The sequence below is a fragment of the Adiantum capillus-veneris genome, chromosome 15, assembly GCF_014529385.1.
Source record: "Adiantum capillus-veneris isolate H3 chromosome 15, ASM1452938v2, whole genome shotgun sequence".
Taxonomy (NCBI): domain Eukaryota; kingdom Viridiplantae; phylum Streptophyta; class Polypodiopsida; order Polypodiales; family Pteridaceae; genus Adiantum; species Adiantum capillus-veneris.
In genome coordinates this window covers 30,197,336-30,213,793 of record NC_140945.1, presented here as the reverse complement: position 1 = coordinate 30,213,793, position 16,458 = coordinate 30,197,336, and the positions used below count along the sequence as shown (strand labels likewise).

General features: G+C 44.3%; 1 pseudogene; it reads left to right on the top strand.

Moving 5' to 3' along the window:
• Positions 1-9,968: 9,968 nt before the first annotated feature.
• Positions 9,969-12,951, top strand: LOC147440455 (uncharacterized; annotated as a pseudogene).
• Positions 12,952-16,458: the final 3,507 nt, after the last annotated feature.

Sequence of the window (16,458 nt, the reverse complement as noted above, 5' to 3'; positions counted from 1 at the left end):
TTTGTGAGACCGTATTGTGCTTAATCCCTCGTTTTGAGAATTCCTCAGCAAACTCTCTTAGCAAATGGTCAATGTCATGGAATCCCCCTCTGTTCAGTGGTTGAAACCATGTCAATGCCGTATCTTCTAGAGTAAGACCAAATCCCTCGTATTGTGTATGGAAATCGGTTATCTGCTCAGCTCTTAAGACTTGCTTAAAGAGTGACACATGTGCATACGGATCTCCTGAACCACCATACTTCTTTGGCATACACTTGGCTACTTGAGATGGTCTCATACGTCTATGGTCTGCTACCAATCTCATTGCTCCTGTGTCCCGGCTAAAGCTTTCTCTAGCATCATGGACTTCATGGGTTACCCTTGTCGGTTCCCCTGCCCTGAATCTACTACTAGGAGGTAAATGTGATGGTTCCGCTTCGAACCTTGGACCTGGAGTGGTATACGTGGGGATTGGAACTGCACTACCTCGATTCGTATCCATTGACTCTCTGGAATGTAATGATCCCATTGGTCCGGGCTTCGAGTACTGAGGTTGACTGAAAGAGTCAGCAGCCTGAGTTCTTTGTCCTCCTGTCGTCATTGGGTTTTGCACTCCATTTGTTGGTGCTGGTCTTTGTGAGCTAGAGGTAACATAATACTGATGTAGTGGTCCCCCAAAGTATGTATATCCTTCTAATTCTTTCTTGCCCATTGTTGAGTATTGCCTCCCATACTTGTCGTAAGCGGCAATTTTCACTTCCGATCCCTCTGTGTAGGTAAAGACATAAAGTCTTTTTTGGTCTGTCAACTCTCCGATGTAGGGTTCTTCACATCTATAATAGAGATCTTGCTCCCCATAATTATATTTGTATAGCCCCACATAGATGTTATCAGTGTTGATCCTTGTAGTTTCATTCTCTCTTCTTAACCTCGCATCAGGAAAGTTCATTATTGGTGCTTTCTCCTCAAGTTCTTCATCTACTTTGGCTTTGGTGCCCATCAATCCCCACTTGTCCACAATGTCAGGGTTTAGGACTACCAAGTACATGGTACCCTCGTCATCTACATATCTATCTCCGCTATAGCTCACAGGCACTAAGTCCTTGAACTCACTAGGTCTATCTTCTATCTTTACACAATAGCGGTCCATTCCATCTTTGTAGATCTTGGCACCTTGCTCATTGTCGTACTGATATTTTATGAACAATAGCTTCATTGTGGCGGAAGGGTTTGATGATCCTGCTGCCATATTTTCTCTGTTGTTCAGGTTCAAGTGTTCCAAGTGTTCGGTGAAAATCTCGTAAGATCTCTCCGAAGAAGTATCAGAAACACTTCCTTCAAAGATCGGCTCTAATGGTTGCACCCAACTTTGGTTTACACTTCCCTCGGTTGATATGACACTTGCTTGTTCCCCTTGTTTTGGTTGGTTATTCTGGAGATTCCTGCCCGATCTCAAATTCATCAATTCCCCTAAAGGACTTTAACTTTTCCGTCTCGGCAATTTGTTTTCCCAAGTTTTTGTGGTCAGAATTAATCCAAACTGATTGATACTTGGTCAATTGTTTAATCTTGTCAGTTGGACAACTTCTGTTTCATCAAGTGAGAATTTTGTTGCAGTTATGCTGAAAAAGACATTATACGCGTATAATGTCTTTTTTTCACAGATTTGGACTATTTTGGTTATGCTCACTCTCAGTAGCCCCCTTATGCTCTGTCCACTCACAAAATTCAGTTTGAACTCTGTTTAAGCAAGTTATGGCTGATTTAGGCTTTTCTTGGCAATTTTCCGCTTTTGACTTGTTTTGGGTCAATTGTGATCCAAATGGGATGAAACTTGAAATATAACCTCTAGACAACTATTACAATGGATCTGTGTTGGCAAAGTATCAAAATATGTCCAAAATTAGGTCAAAGACATCATACGTGTATGATGTCTTTTTCATCAATTTGGGTCAAGACTTGATATTTATGCTTTCTACAGTGTTTGTAACAATCTTGTCAGGTCAGATATCAAAAATAAGCAGTGGATGTGCTAAAAGACATTATACGCGTATGATGTCTTTTGTCCTAGATTTTGACTATTCTTGGTTTTAAGCCTTCTCTAATGTTTATAATTGAGTTTCAAGTGTTTCTGTCAGGTTTGAATGTAAAAACAAGATCTGAATCCAAAATTTCCTGTTCTTTGCGTTTCTTGGGCTCCGACTTGTCTTTTTGGGTTTCTTTGAGTGTTAATGCTCTTGTTTTAAGTTGAAATTAGGGTATAACCCCCCTTTTGAACACTCTGGTAAAGTCAAAATTTCTGTTTTGGTCTCTGTTTGGTCATTTAGACATCATACGCGTATGATGTCTAAAGTTGCAGATTTCCAGTTTTTTGGCACAGAATCCTTCCTAAAGCTTTCTCAAGTGCTCAGCAGCTCCTAGATACACAGAAAATTTCTCTGACTTTTGTTTATTGCAAGTTTCACTACTAACTCGACGATTTAGTGATCTAACATGCAATCAACCCTATCAAGCAAATACTCCAATGATTACTAGCTCCAGATCAGGGTCAAATGAAGTCCTACCTAAGCTATTCCTAATCCTAAAATGGGTTTGGTAATTGTGATTTAAAGAGATCCACTGCCACTCACGGACTAGCAAATTCTTCTTCTATCAACAACTACTCAACACCAACAAAACAACAAACAAATCTAAGCTAAACTAAAAATACTGTCAACACGGAAGACCCAGGAATACCCCACTTCCTAGTATCTCTCGAGATCTTCGGAGTCCACCACTCCTAGATCTTTTCTAACTAAAGTATACAAAGTAGTTTATACGACTCACCTCGTAGGATTAGTCTAAGGTCACCTACTTAGGGCTCTCGTCCCCGGCAACGGCGCCAAATGTTAAGGCGGTTACGCCGCTAGCGGAAGCTAAATAGCGAGAACTCAACCAACAACAGAATTTGACAGACGAGGACGGAGCTTGACCCGCAGGCGCATGGAAACAACTAGGTGGGTGTCAAATCACCTACTCGACCTTCTAATGACAATCACTACTAAGGAAATCAAATCTAAGTTCTAAAATACGCAAGTGACTGAAATCCATACTACGAACGAATGCTATACGAAACAAGATCTAGAATCATTGAATCAATCTCAAACTCAAGGGGAAGTCTATACACTAGGTAAGAACAACACCCTAAAGACTTGAACTGCAAAATCAACCTATAACCACTCCGTGCGGTAAACGCGTATGAAGACAGACCGAAAAATACAGGTGACCGAAACTTGACCCCGATGGTACTAATGCGTAGCTCTACTCGTTGTGGTTCTATAGATATGCTGCACGCTCCATTCCGACACACGAGTTGGAAGAAAACTCACACCGAAGCTCGTAGGAACTTACCACACATAGAAGCCGATAGCACGCACTCTTGGTATCTGTGCGTAGCTCTCGCCGTTGCTAACACAATGGCGGTGTCGCTTCTCCAATGGTGGCCCCGTAGCTCGCGTAGCAAGTAGATAAGACTCTCTCTCTCTCTCACTCTCTCTCAGACACAGTCACGGCGCTCAAAAACTCACTTTGATTAATAATCTAAATCCCCTTAGGTTACAAAAACTTTGGCTTATATACCTCAGCGTTGGAGGTGAGAACATCTCTAACTAATTACATCAGCAAGTGAAATTACTTTGGGATTACAAGCTGGAAACTCAATTGAGTCCCGTTACTTAATGAATAGCTCAAATCAAAATTAATGTTGGAAAGACATTTATTACAATCAATGGTTACAAAATGATGAGTGTGAGCAAAAATATGGGTGTGATTCTCTGCTGGCTCAACACCCTAGTACATTGCACACAATGCTGCCTAAATCGGATTAAAAACGTAAGTAACCATTCATTATTAGGAAGGCATTCCCCATGGTATTAAGAGAAGATCTGTAACACCTAGCTTGGTCAAACTAGCTTAGTCGGACTGTTTGATTTTTAAACCTAGACGAGTGATTATGACAAAAAATTACATTGAATTTAATGTTTGATACTAAGCAAATGTGCTGAATATTATGCTACCAATTACAATTAAAGCAGAAAAACATGGATGAAAAAAAGATAAGGGGCAATGCTAACGCGGACAAAAAACACGTGTTTGTGTTGATGATCGCGCTTGGTTTGAAGAGTGAACGATAGAAAGATTCCATGAAGGTCCAAATCCTAACCATAGCAACACGTTCATGTACACACGAGGAAACACAAAGAATACCTCTAGGAGGCACATCAGTGGGAAGAAAGAACTTTGCTAATCACTAAACTCTAAAACAGAAACACTCTTATCGTACTAATCTTACCTACCCTCCATCACTCGAGTGATGAGGATCAAAGGTGTTTGATGACATAGGTTTCTGTTTCAGTGTACTGGATGTGAATGTGTAGGTCTGGGTCAATTTTTTGACTTTTATTGTGCACACTCATTTGCTAATTGTTCTTGCTCTTTACTATTTTTGTTTTTTGTGAGTATAAGGCTTTATATATACATTCCCTAAGATCGGAGAGCTCAAGGGTTAGGGAAAGAAGGGTAAGATGGAAATAAATCAAGCTGACGTGAATGAAGACTCCCCTCTTCCTTGGGTAGATCATACTTTAAAAAGATGTCATCACCTTTTGGAACCAGTTATTCCAATTGGTAATAAGTGAGGATTTTTGCCAATACTCTATTACATTGGGTGCCTCATTGATTTGCAAGGGTGGTAAGGTACTCTCCCATGAACGAACTTGAAGTAATGCATCAGGTAATAATTGAACAATGGGAGGTGCCAAATCTTTTGTAACTTCATGGAGGTTGCCTATGGTGGTAGGTGGAGGTTGTGTAAAAGCTTTTACCTCTATGGATGCATTACATAAGGAGCTAGAAGCTTTATTCGTTTTTTCTATGGTTGAGTTGAGCAAAACAAGCCTTTCTCGCTTGGGAACCCATACTAGCTCTGGATCCAGTGTATAGTGTTCTGTGATTTTTCCTTTCCATGATCTTTCATCGGCTTTGTCGTCATAGGGTTTGACTCACATGGGTCAGGTGATAGGTAAGAACACAATCTACATTTTGGCACCCAGATTTGATCATTTCCTTGATAGTAGCCTCCAGAGACTACATGTGGAGTAGGTATTGGCATTGGGCTTGGCGCATAGGAAGCCCTTGGGTTCCACGTTGGGTACGATGTTGTGCCATGTGGTGGTCCATAGTTCATATGAGTGGCCCTAGGCATAGCAGACGTCGGATGTGACATGCTAATGCTAGCCGGTATAGTCCCATGGACATAAGAACTTGTGTATTGTGGTTGTGGAGCATAGGTAGTTGAAACAATGGGAGGGGTAGGGACTACATGAGTACGTGGACCCATAGGTGCATACGATTGGTACGCACTTGTAGGTACTATTGCAGGCATTGAGCTACCATGTAGCGGTGCTTTACTAACAAACAAGGTCCATGGTGTGTTTCTTGGCATGCCCATCATTGGGGTAGGCATGGTATCCGTGGTGTCATCCAGGGAAAGATGAGCTAGACTTGGAAAAGTAAAGTTATCACTTGTGTGCTCAGATTGCATTGAGACCCCTGGCAAAACAACATATGGGGGATCAATGGGACTCATTGGGGGAGTCTCCATTTGTGATAGAGTGGGTTGTTTCCCTTTGCCCGTGTCTAAAAATCGCATAGGACCTGTCGAAGGTATGTTTATTCCTCGATTTTGCCTCTCGGACTGGATAATCCTATGGATGACATTGCAGATCATGTGTTGTTGTTCCTCTAGACTAGTGGCACTAGATGTGGATTGTACAACTTCTAACCAACCCACATGGTATGTGTAGCCCATGTATAGGTCGGTCAAAGTCTCCGTGTGTAGGTCATATTCCCAATTTTCATTGAGAAATACCCTGTCCAAACTTGGTGTACTAGAGGGTTTCCGTGAGGTGGATGCAATGTTGCTTCCCGTGTTTTGAGTTTTAGTCACCGCTACCTTAGAGGCGACTTTGGAAGGTGGTAGCTCGGTAAGGCCCTCATTAAATGAGGTAGGTAGAATGTCCACGTGGACACTCTGAGGGAGTGTGGGGTCTACAGGGGATGTGAATGGTGATTCTACTTCCCCACCCCCTTCGTTTACTTCACTAGCCGTAGGTTCAGAGCGCGTAGCTCTACTAAAAGTTGCCATCAAACGGCTAAAAACACTAGTTCCAGGTTGTTGGGCCCAGCTAGGTACGGTTTCATTTGTTCCCCTGGGGCTTTGTGTAAGATGCTCTTCCATAATATCGTAGTCAGAGGAAGAGTCGCTAGCCGCTATATTTGGGTCTTGGGTTGCACTACCTTGGGTCCCCGCCGAGGGCGTAGACCCTAGCGTGGAAGGATAGTGAGTACCCCCGTAAATCGAAGCACTAGCTAGTTGTTCGGACTCTAGCACACCACCAGAGCGTAGATACATGTGCTTTAGGTGCCCTACAAGTGTCGGCAAGTACCCTCAAAGGTTACTTGCTTTGTTTTGTGGGTGTTTTGCACCCCGTTTTCTACTTGATTTTTTCTTGTTTTTGATGTTTTTTGAATGTTTTTTAATGTTTGATTTTTTTTATTAAAGTGTGTGATAGCTCAAAATGAGCGTATCACTTAGAGGGTCGCTGTGTGCTTTACAACACAATTTTCGGGCATCTGACGTTCCGTTAGTCCTCAAGAAATCAATTTTTAGCTACGTGTGAAGCTAAAATTCGTTTTTTTAAAAAGGCGACTGAGGCCTAGGCCTGAGCGTGAGCTTGGGCTTGGGTCTGGGAGATATTCCCGATCCCGGTCCTACCTTTAAAATTTTTTTATTTTTTTATTTAACTTTTTTTTTAAAAAAAAAGGATAAGGTCGCCGTGGCCTGCGCGAGAGCACACACACATTCTATCTACCTACTTCTAACTAATACACCTACTCTTACACACTAACACACTCTATTAACTCTCACTAATCTACTTCCTACTTACTGTACACAAAAAACTAACTACCTTAATACACAGAGAATAAACACAGTACCTTTGAAAACTCCATTAACAAAAAAAAAAACATAGTATAACACCAAATCCCTCTTCTCAACACACACACACTCCTTCCCTACCTTTCCTATAATTGAAATTGCACCACGGAGAAGCACAGAGTGCTACTCGAGCTTAATGCACGGCATTCCCCCGCAGCGGCGCCAAAAATGTGCGCGTATGTCGCACGTGTCAATGCAAGGAACTTGCCGATACACCGTGTGCGAGCCACAACTCCTCCAAGCTCACAACAAGCCTAAACTAGTAAGCTCAAAGAAGGTGATGGTGTGCCACTCACCGCTCTACGCTTGCTTCGTGGAGGATTCCTCGTCGCGAAGAAGAAGGAGCCGCCGCTTCGCCGCGCTCAACCACTTCGCCGCCGCCGTGCCGTCCTCGCAATGCTCGATCGCTCTCTCTCTCTCTCTCTCTCTCTCTCTCTCACACACACACACACACACACACACACACACACACACACACACACACACATACACACATACACAAGGAGGTGAAGAAGAAGAAGATGGAGATGGAGATGGAGCAAGAGCACCCTTCTATTGCACAAATGAGAGAATGAGTGAATTTTAGGTTTAGTTGACTTTTATATGAGCTCACCCCATTCACACTTGGGCGCCCATGCTTAGCCAACTAATCCCTTGAATGTTCCAGTTAGAGTGCGCCTCTCATCAGCGATCACTCTTACCCTTTTCCTATTGGACCGACAAGCCCAGTACCTGACTCTACCAAATAAATAATACAATGTCCGCCGTAGGTTACAACGTCTGTCGTAGGTGATAGGGTGTCCGTGAGCCGTGAGGGTTAACACATATACAATTAAAAAGCATATCCAGTTGTATGTAGCCAATTTGATTGGTAACAGAAATTTAAACCATTTGTCAGCAATAAACATTAAATTGGAATATAATCAAACGCATAAACAGTTGAAAAGGTAAAAAACTAAACAAGTTCGGGGTCCCTAATTTAACGGTCGAAAGACACTAAAGATCGACTATTAATACCATGGGTAAGCTTCTCAATTTCTCTAGTCAATTAGTGTGTTTAATCACGAGAGCCAAGTATTTCATGTCCGAAGACTGACTAAAGGCTATACCTAGAAGACCTTGTAGTTAAGCTACAATAAAAAGAATTGCTCATGAAATCATTGCCTGACTTATTTCCTTCTCCTTGACCCCCCAAAGTCTTTTCACATTGATTCAATTTTGATGTGTGTGCTTATTTTATGCCTTTGGTTTTTTGCTTTTCAAGGAAAAGTGCCCACACTGGGAACCTCTAGGGCTCTAGTACCGTAGGTGCGCCATACATGTGAGTAGAGTACCAAATCAGCTTGACATTTCTCTTCCACCTTAAGAGCTGGTAGACTGAGCAATGGTATCATGCCACAAAGGTACAAAGTGGGGATAAGTGTCACCATGATATAATATAGCAGTAGCATGAGGCCCATCCTGATCGACACTCTGGGTGTCGTGCTAGAATCTTGTGGATCCTCTACCGCAATCTCCGCCGGTGCTGCGTGGCTCCCCTCCTCAGCCGCGGTCGTTTCAGTCACGGTCGTCTCGATCTCCCCAACTCTATAGCTTGGTCAATGAGATTACCACTGGTGTGTGTGTATGGGTGGGAACCGAGCTCTGTGATGGTGGTGTCCGCTCTGCCTCTCTGGTACTCCAACTGAAGAAATTTGAGATGCGTCTCTGGGGCTGTCTCTGTCTTTGCCCTCTCAATAGAGCGTCTCTATGTCTCTACATCTCAAGTAGAAATAATCCGAGACATCTTTGATCCTGATATCTCATGACTCTATATAACGAGTCAAAACCATCTCTGAATAAACAATGAAAGCGTCCCCGTATCTCATAGTAGACTGTGCAGTGACATATGTAGTGAAACTCTGTCTCTGGCTCCTATTGTCAGTTGGTATGCCTTTGAATATACCTGTCTCAATCCCAAGCTGGTGTGAAGATGTGCAAATCTGCCCTATGGCACATCGTAACCCATGAGATAGATGTGTGTCCATGTAGCTGGGCTGTGTGACAAATCCGTCTATCGTGAGTTGGAGAAGATGCTCTCTATATAAAGCCCTCTTTGTACCCAACTCCCGCGATGGATCTATCCATGTCCTCTTGCTATCAATCTGGATAGGATCCTGTTGAATGAGTCTAGTAGTCTCCATCGGTGTAAGAGCCAAAGATGGTGCATCAAGAGAATACTGGAAAGAGGGCAGCCTGTCCATGCTGAAACCATGCCTCTGAAACCATGAGCTCATCTGTGCATACCAACATGATGTATCTCCCTGTAATGCCAACTGTCTGGATGACTCAAGAGCAAGCCTAGCATACCTGTCCCTGGTGGTGTCCCATAAGCTGTGTACAAATGATACTGATTTGGTGAGTGCCTCAACCTCCATAGGTGGGGCAGCAAGCTCCGCACGTATGATGTCATGTGGAACTGAGGCCTTGGCTCTAATCAGCCTAGAAATCATAGATATCAAGGGTCTCTCCATATTACTCCATCCAGCACTGCCAACAAACGGTCCCCAAACCTAAACCCCGTAGTGCATAACTGAAGCGACCAAAGTGTGGAAGAAATTTCATATGCACGGAGATCCTACTCTTGTGTGTGGCGACCCTTGGAGTTAGTGTGTGTGCATGGCTTCCTTCTCAAGTGCTGACCCCGATAGTGACCTGTCACTTCTCTTTTATAGGCGCATGCCTGCTGTGGATAGGATAATATGATTAGGTTTAGGCCCTAATCAGGAGAGAAAAAGCAAGGAGCCAAGTCCCAGATGGTTGACGTTGCTTTGGTTTAGAAGAATTTTAAAATGCTATCTCCTAGGTGGGCCTTTGTGACCATCACCTAGAGAGAGGTGGCAATATACAAATAAATTTTTACAAGGTTTGGCTTGAAAACTGGCAAAGGATAACCCTACGGATGTTTACTGCTATGGAGATGCATCGTGGACGAGATGTCGGAGGATCGTGGGCTTTGCTGGTGCATTGGTGTAGCACGTTCATCACTTTTGGGGCTGGTTGGGGCATGCCTTCGGCATCATTTCTTGATTCGTCGTCACCATTGCGTGATTTGATTGTCCTTTTTTGTTTTTTTGGCCGTCGATGTCAAGTTTCTCCGGTTTTTCTTGTGCGTGCGTATGGCATGCGTGTGTTTGTTTGAATGTGTGCATGCGCTCACGCGTGTAGTGTATGTATGTGTGTGTATGTGTACGTGCTCGTGAGTGTGGGTGTATGTTACTGTGTGTGTGTATGTGTATGGTGAGAGAGAGAGAGAGAGATACACTTCTTAACACAGAATGGGAGAGAGAGAGAGAGAGAGAGAGAGAGAGAGAGAGAGAGAGAGAGAGAGACTATGGGAGAGATAGAGATGAAGAGAGAGAGAGAGTGTGTGTGTGTGTATGGGTTTATGCGCACGCGCGCGCGTGTGTGTGTGTGTGTGTGTGTGTCTGAGAGAGAGAGAGAGAGAGAGAGAGAGAGAGAGAGAGAGAGAGAGAGAGAGAGAGAGAGAGGGTAGCTCGATGCTGGGGGAAGAGAGAGAGAGACTCAGATAATGGAGGAGAGGGAGGGGGTGGTGCCAAGGGGGGAGCGGCCCCTCTGTGGGTGCTAGGTCAAGGAGGGGGTGGCAGCATGCAGGAACCCACAGAAAAAAATCATTTTTTTAATTATTTCATGCTCCCCTCGAATGAGGTTTGTTCCCACGGCCGCGGCTTCGAAAGCCGATCGTCAGCAAAACAAGTCTCTCTCCCTCCCAAGGCATAGAAAGCTAGGGCACTGAAAGTATGCGTGTTGTGCAATGGTGGTAACTTCTTTCCTCCCTGCAACTCTCTCTAGCCATCACCATTTTTTGTTCACACATGTTTCATACATACACTTACTTTTCCTAAGTGAGGCTTTCCCTCAAACGCCCTCAAACTTTTTCTGATGCACGCATGCGAGAAGAATAGTTTGAGGGCTCATCAAAGCGCCCATGGCACTGGTGTCTGACCTCATCTTTTGTGGCACCCGGGCATCGCTCACCTCCTCACCTCCTTTTTTTACCTAAGCGCACAACCTGCACAACTCCCCTCCTCCAATGAGAAGACTCGTGACTATGGCTAGTTCGCCTACTGGTGTAAACAAGCTGCACATATGCCTCCTTGTGTCAAGGAGAGCCATGGCTCCGACTAGTTTGCGTGCGCATATGCCTCCCTACGGCAAGGAGACCCGTGGCTCCGGCTAGTTCGCATGTTGGTTCAAACAAACTGCGCATCTGCCTCCCTGCAGGCAAGAAGAGCCATGGCTATGGCATGTTTCTATTTCTCTCCCTCCCTTTCTCTGCAAAATATGCTTGTTTATGTTTGCAAGTTTGGTTCCCCCTCTGTCATGCCTAGCACCTAACACAATCAAGAATCCATTTCTTAACAGTTTATGTATCTCTTCACAACTTCTTTTTTTGGCAGACTCAAAGTTTTATGAGCACTGGATTTCTGGGAAGTATCTTTTAAAAAAATTCATGCCTTGCAGCTAGCTACGGCGTACTCTGGTTGGGATGAGATCCTTATGGCTCTAGGATACTCTGCACAAAATTTTCCCCCCTCTGTAATTGTCCAAGGTTTGCTCCTTTGTATAAGCGGCCCTGGCTTTCACTCCACTCTGCTCGAACTTGATGGCGCCATCACTTCTCAGCAGGCTGAAGATACCACAATCCTATCTACTCTTGACCTTCCCGCATGGTTTTGCTTGTACACTGTGGCACAAGAAAACCCACCTGTGTTGCGATTACCCACCTATGCGACTTGGCTGCAAAACGGCTGCAAAACGACCCACTAGCCCGATAGCGAAAGAGGCATTTGCTTAATGGTTTTTTGGAGATCATCACAACGCCACCGACCGCTATCGGAAGTTCACTCCTCTTACCTATGGATCTTGATGAAGAGGAACAGATGCTTGCAAGCAAAGACTCCACCATGGCTACACCTACTCGAAGCCTGACCACAAAGCCTTTTGAAACCTACACCGATCCCTTCATCCAGAGCCAACTTTTGGAAATGTTTTTGGGAAAAGCTCGTCACAAAGCTTGGTCCTTCGGTAATTTTAATTTACTTGCTCCCCTCCCCAAGAATCTTCTCCTTACTCTACTTAATGATCATGATAAGACTGCATTCAAGCAAGGTCTTATGCACATTCTTGAGGGCAATAACTCCAACCTCTTTGAAAACACTCTAATTGCGACCCCCTTCTCTATGTCATTTTTTGAACCATGTCGTCGCAACACCACTTTTGGTTGTGTGGTCGGGGTCAAGGGTGTCATCTTTACCACAAACCGAGACAATAATTATACTACACAAGTATGGAATGTGCATCAACCTTTTCTTAATGCAATTATGCAAGCATATTGGGCAAGGGGATCATTGCCACGATAACAATGTTTTGTGGTTCGATCATGTTTTATGGCTGGTTCTCAATCAACTACCTCGCTTCTTCCCCAGCTCAAACCTTAAACGGTCTACTATTGCCTTTATGAGTTGGGTAGCTAAAGAAGCCCATGAAGGATTAAATCTCTCCTCCTCCATGTATTCTACAAGCAAAAGTTAAAAGATGCTATCACTCATTCTGTTTTGTTTCATCACACAACACCTTCTTGCAGTTCATCCTCGAAAGTGGATTCTTTTGTGAATGCGGTAGTAGCTCCAAATTCGAAGGCACCCTACGATGCTCGTTCAGCCAAGAAAGCACGCGGAGAAGGGAATCAAACTGCACACGGAAGAGGAAGGAACTTCCCCTCTTAGCGCTCGGATACCTCTACTACACCTCCAAGATGGAAGGCAGCCTCCCCAGCCAACTCCACCGCTAGTAGTCGAACCCCTCAACACACCACCCCAACTTTCCGACCATACTTCGCACAAGCTTGTAGATGGCTGAGACAACTTCACTAAGTGGGAACATTCTCTTATGAGACGGGTAGGGAATTAGTTAGTAATTACTACGATAATTACTATGGTAAACCCAAGGTGTATAAATAGGGCCCGTTACATTGTAATCGGGTTAGCATTTGGTTGGAATTTGGGTTAGCATTTTGGCGGCATTTGTACTTGAGTTGTCAACCCTTGGCAGTTGTTGTCAGCTGTACTCTCTCTGTAAATCATATCATACTCACTGTAATCTTTTATCTGTAATTCCAATCACGACCGATATTCCAGTTACACTTACTCTATGTCCAGTACTCTGAATCTGAATCTGAACATTATTCTCAGTACATAGTCTGATTCTCATTCCAGTAGATAAATTCCAGTTCAATTTTTGATTCTCTGTCCAGTCGACTGTCTAAACTAACACATCATCAGTAGCCGAAATCTTCTAGCATTGGAATTAGCTATCTCAAGAGATCATCTCCTACTCCATTTTGGCGATCACGGTGGCTCGAGCTGAAGCTCAATGACTGAAAGACTCTTCTCCCAGTTGGAAGTTTTTAGCAATGGCACCCAAATCTAGTCGTGGCCGGAAGTCCACCATCCGTGTTGATCCTATTCCTGAGGAGTCAGGAAGAGAGTCTGACCCTACGCAAGAGAAGATGACTGACACTGAGGCTCAAGAGGAGCATAGTCAGGCTGATGAGGCGCAGGACTCACAGCAGTCTAGTCATTCTCGACGCCGACAGGCAGAAAGGGAAAGCCAAGAGTGCTTGGTCCCGGCAGGGGGATGAGGGTACCAAGGGAAGTAAAGGCAGTCACTGCACTTCTAGCCGACAGGCCAAAGAGAACACTGATACAGAGACAGAGACCGAGATTGGGTAGGATGTTGACACTGACAATTGCAAGAAGACTTCCAAGCACCGTTCTGAATCTAGGAAGAGAAGCGGCAGAATCAGTGGTATCGGAATGATTACTCATCTTCTTTGAAAATTTCTTTTCCAATATTCAAGGGAGGTAAGAAGGATGATCCAGACGTTCACATACAGGCTTTTGAGCAGTATGATGAACTGAAAAATATTGATGAAGATGATTGGGGGGAATACTTCCCGCAAACCTTGAAGGAGGCAGCGAGGAAATGGTATTACCATTACCCCGCCTGCCAGCTTAGATCCTACAACAAGTTGCTTAAAGCCTTCAAACTGGAATATTTCGACAAAAGAGGGGATGAAGATATCCTCTGTGAACAAGATAAGATCAAGCAGCGAAATCTATCAGTCCGAAGTTATGTGGAAAAGATCAAGGAGCTAACCAGGAAGTTATAGGAACCGCCATCTGAGAAGTGGTTGATGTTGGGGTATAAAGCCCAATGTGGTCGCCCAGGTAAGTGGGCGGGCCGCCAGGTATGTACACATATTCTTTTGTAAAAACCTAATAAGAACTCACTATGCTCTACACATTACAGTAGAGCGAGTTCACCATATCGTCGTGCTCTTCTTCTCGCACTCTCTCTCGTGTCGCACTTCCGCTCGTACTCCTTCAACTGGTATCAGACCTCAGATCGAGGCTTGGGGCAGCACTGCAGGAGGCTAGAGTCACCAGCTCAGATTGGAGTGAAATTCGACAGGCGAAGACACGGACCCAAAACCTGTGGGCCGGCCCGAAGGGCTCGATGTTCTCAGAATTTCATTTTGAGGTCATCTCGATCACCGTTCGACTTCGACAAAGGTCTGCGCAGGCCATTTTCGACTACGTGGACTCGGCGGGTGCAGATCCGACTCTGCAAATTTGGGGTTTTCGGCCTACGACTGCAGGTGCTGAGGATATCGACACTCCCAGAGTGTTGATTTGTGGCTGTCTACACATCGAAGGACGGCTCACAGTTCTTCGAGGCGTGTCACATACGACACGGGCGCATCTACACACAGACTGTAGGCGACATCCACTAGTTCATCAGGTAGCTTGTGTTTGCTGCTTGATATTCAAGATTTCATTCTGACATTGCAGGTACTTCCACATGGGATGTATTGTCAGAGATGATGTATGTCTGTTGAGGGTTTGCTGGCTGTGAGTCACGCAGCAAACAACCGCCGCAGCGGTTGCAGCATACAGTGGGAAATTTGTGGATGTATGACTTTGTGGGAAGTCTATGTACTGTCAGATTTACTGCAGCCTTTGTTGAGGGTCGAGTGAGGTTTTATTGAGCTGGGGGATTCTCGAATGTTGAGATCCTTTCGGTGATACAAGTCTTGGAGCGATCCCTCGAGCACCCTTAGATAGGCAGCTAGGATGTATTGACTGTGAGTTAGACAGTTGGTATTGCAGCTTTGCTTTACTGCCGTTGAGGCATTGTCGCAGTCTATGCTTAGAGGACAGTGACAGGACAGTGAGAGACAGTACAGCTGCAGGACAGGTTTACCCGCATCTTACAGTGTCAGAGAGACAGTGTTTTTTGAGCTGTTTTTTGGTCTATTTTTTAGTACACCAGAGCCATTTTACAAAGGAGACTCTGCTGAAATTTATGCAGAATCTGAAGCTTTCTTGGTTCATTTGACAGGTTGATATTGGTTTAGAGGTCAGTTTACAGGGGAAACTCTGCCGAATTTTTCCCAGGAAAGTAAACCACTGTGAAGCGTAGCTATGGCTGGATCACAGGACACTGCTCTTTACAATATCAAGAAGCTGCATGGAACCAATTTCCCATTGTGGAAGAAGCAGATTTGGCATGTGTTGGTACAAAAGAAGCAGATAAAACCTATAAAGCTCAAGGGGATAAAACCAGAAGATATGGACGAAGATGAATGGAGCGAAATGGATGAATTGGCACTTTCTACCATTATGCTGACTTTGGCAGAAAGCGTTGACTTCAATGTAGCAGATGAGATGTCGGCTTATCAAGCATGGTTAAAGCTCAGTGATCTTTATGAGAACCAGAGTGCAGCTTCACAGGTATACTGGCTTAAGAAGCTTGTTGACTTGAAGATGAAAGAAGGGACACCTATGTCCAATCATTTGAATGAATTCAACACAATCTATAGTCAGTTGTCAGCTCAAGGTGTCAAGTTTGATGAACCTGTTAGAGCTATGTTTCTGTTGATCACATTGCCGGAAAGTTGGGACACTTTTTGCACAGATTTGAGTAATTATGCACCTCCAGATGGTTTGAACATAGCAGGTGTAGAAGGAAGTCTGCTTACTGAAGAAACCAACAGAAAGACAATGGACAAAGGCAAAGGAACAACCTTAGTTGTCAAGGGAAGGACCAAAGAAAAGTACAAAGGTGGAAAGAGGAATCAGTCTCGTAGCAAGTCCCGCAGTGCTAAAGGCAAGAGTGACATAGAATGCTACCATTGTGGCAAGAAGGGTCACATGAAAAGAGACTACAGAGAATGGAAAGCAGAAAAAGGCAAAGAGAAAGCTGAAGACCATGGTGAGAAGAACAAGTCCTGAGTGAAGATTCAAGAAATAAATGTGACAAACACTGTTGCAGAGGATGACAGTCTAGTGTCAGGAGACATCTGCTTCTTGAAGAAT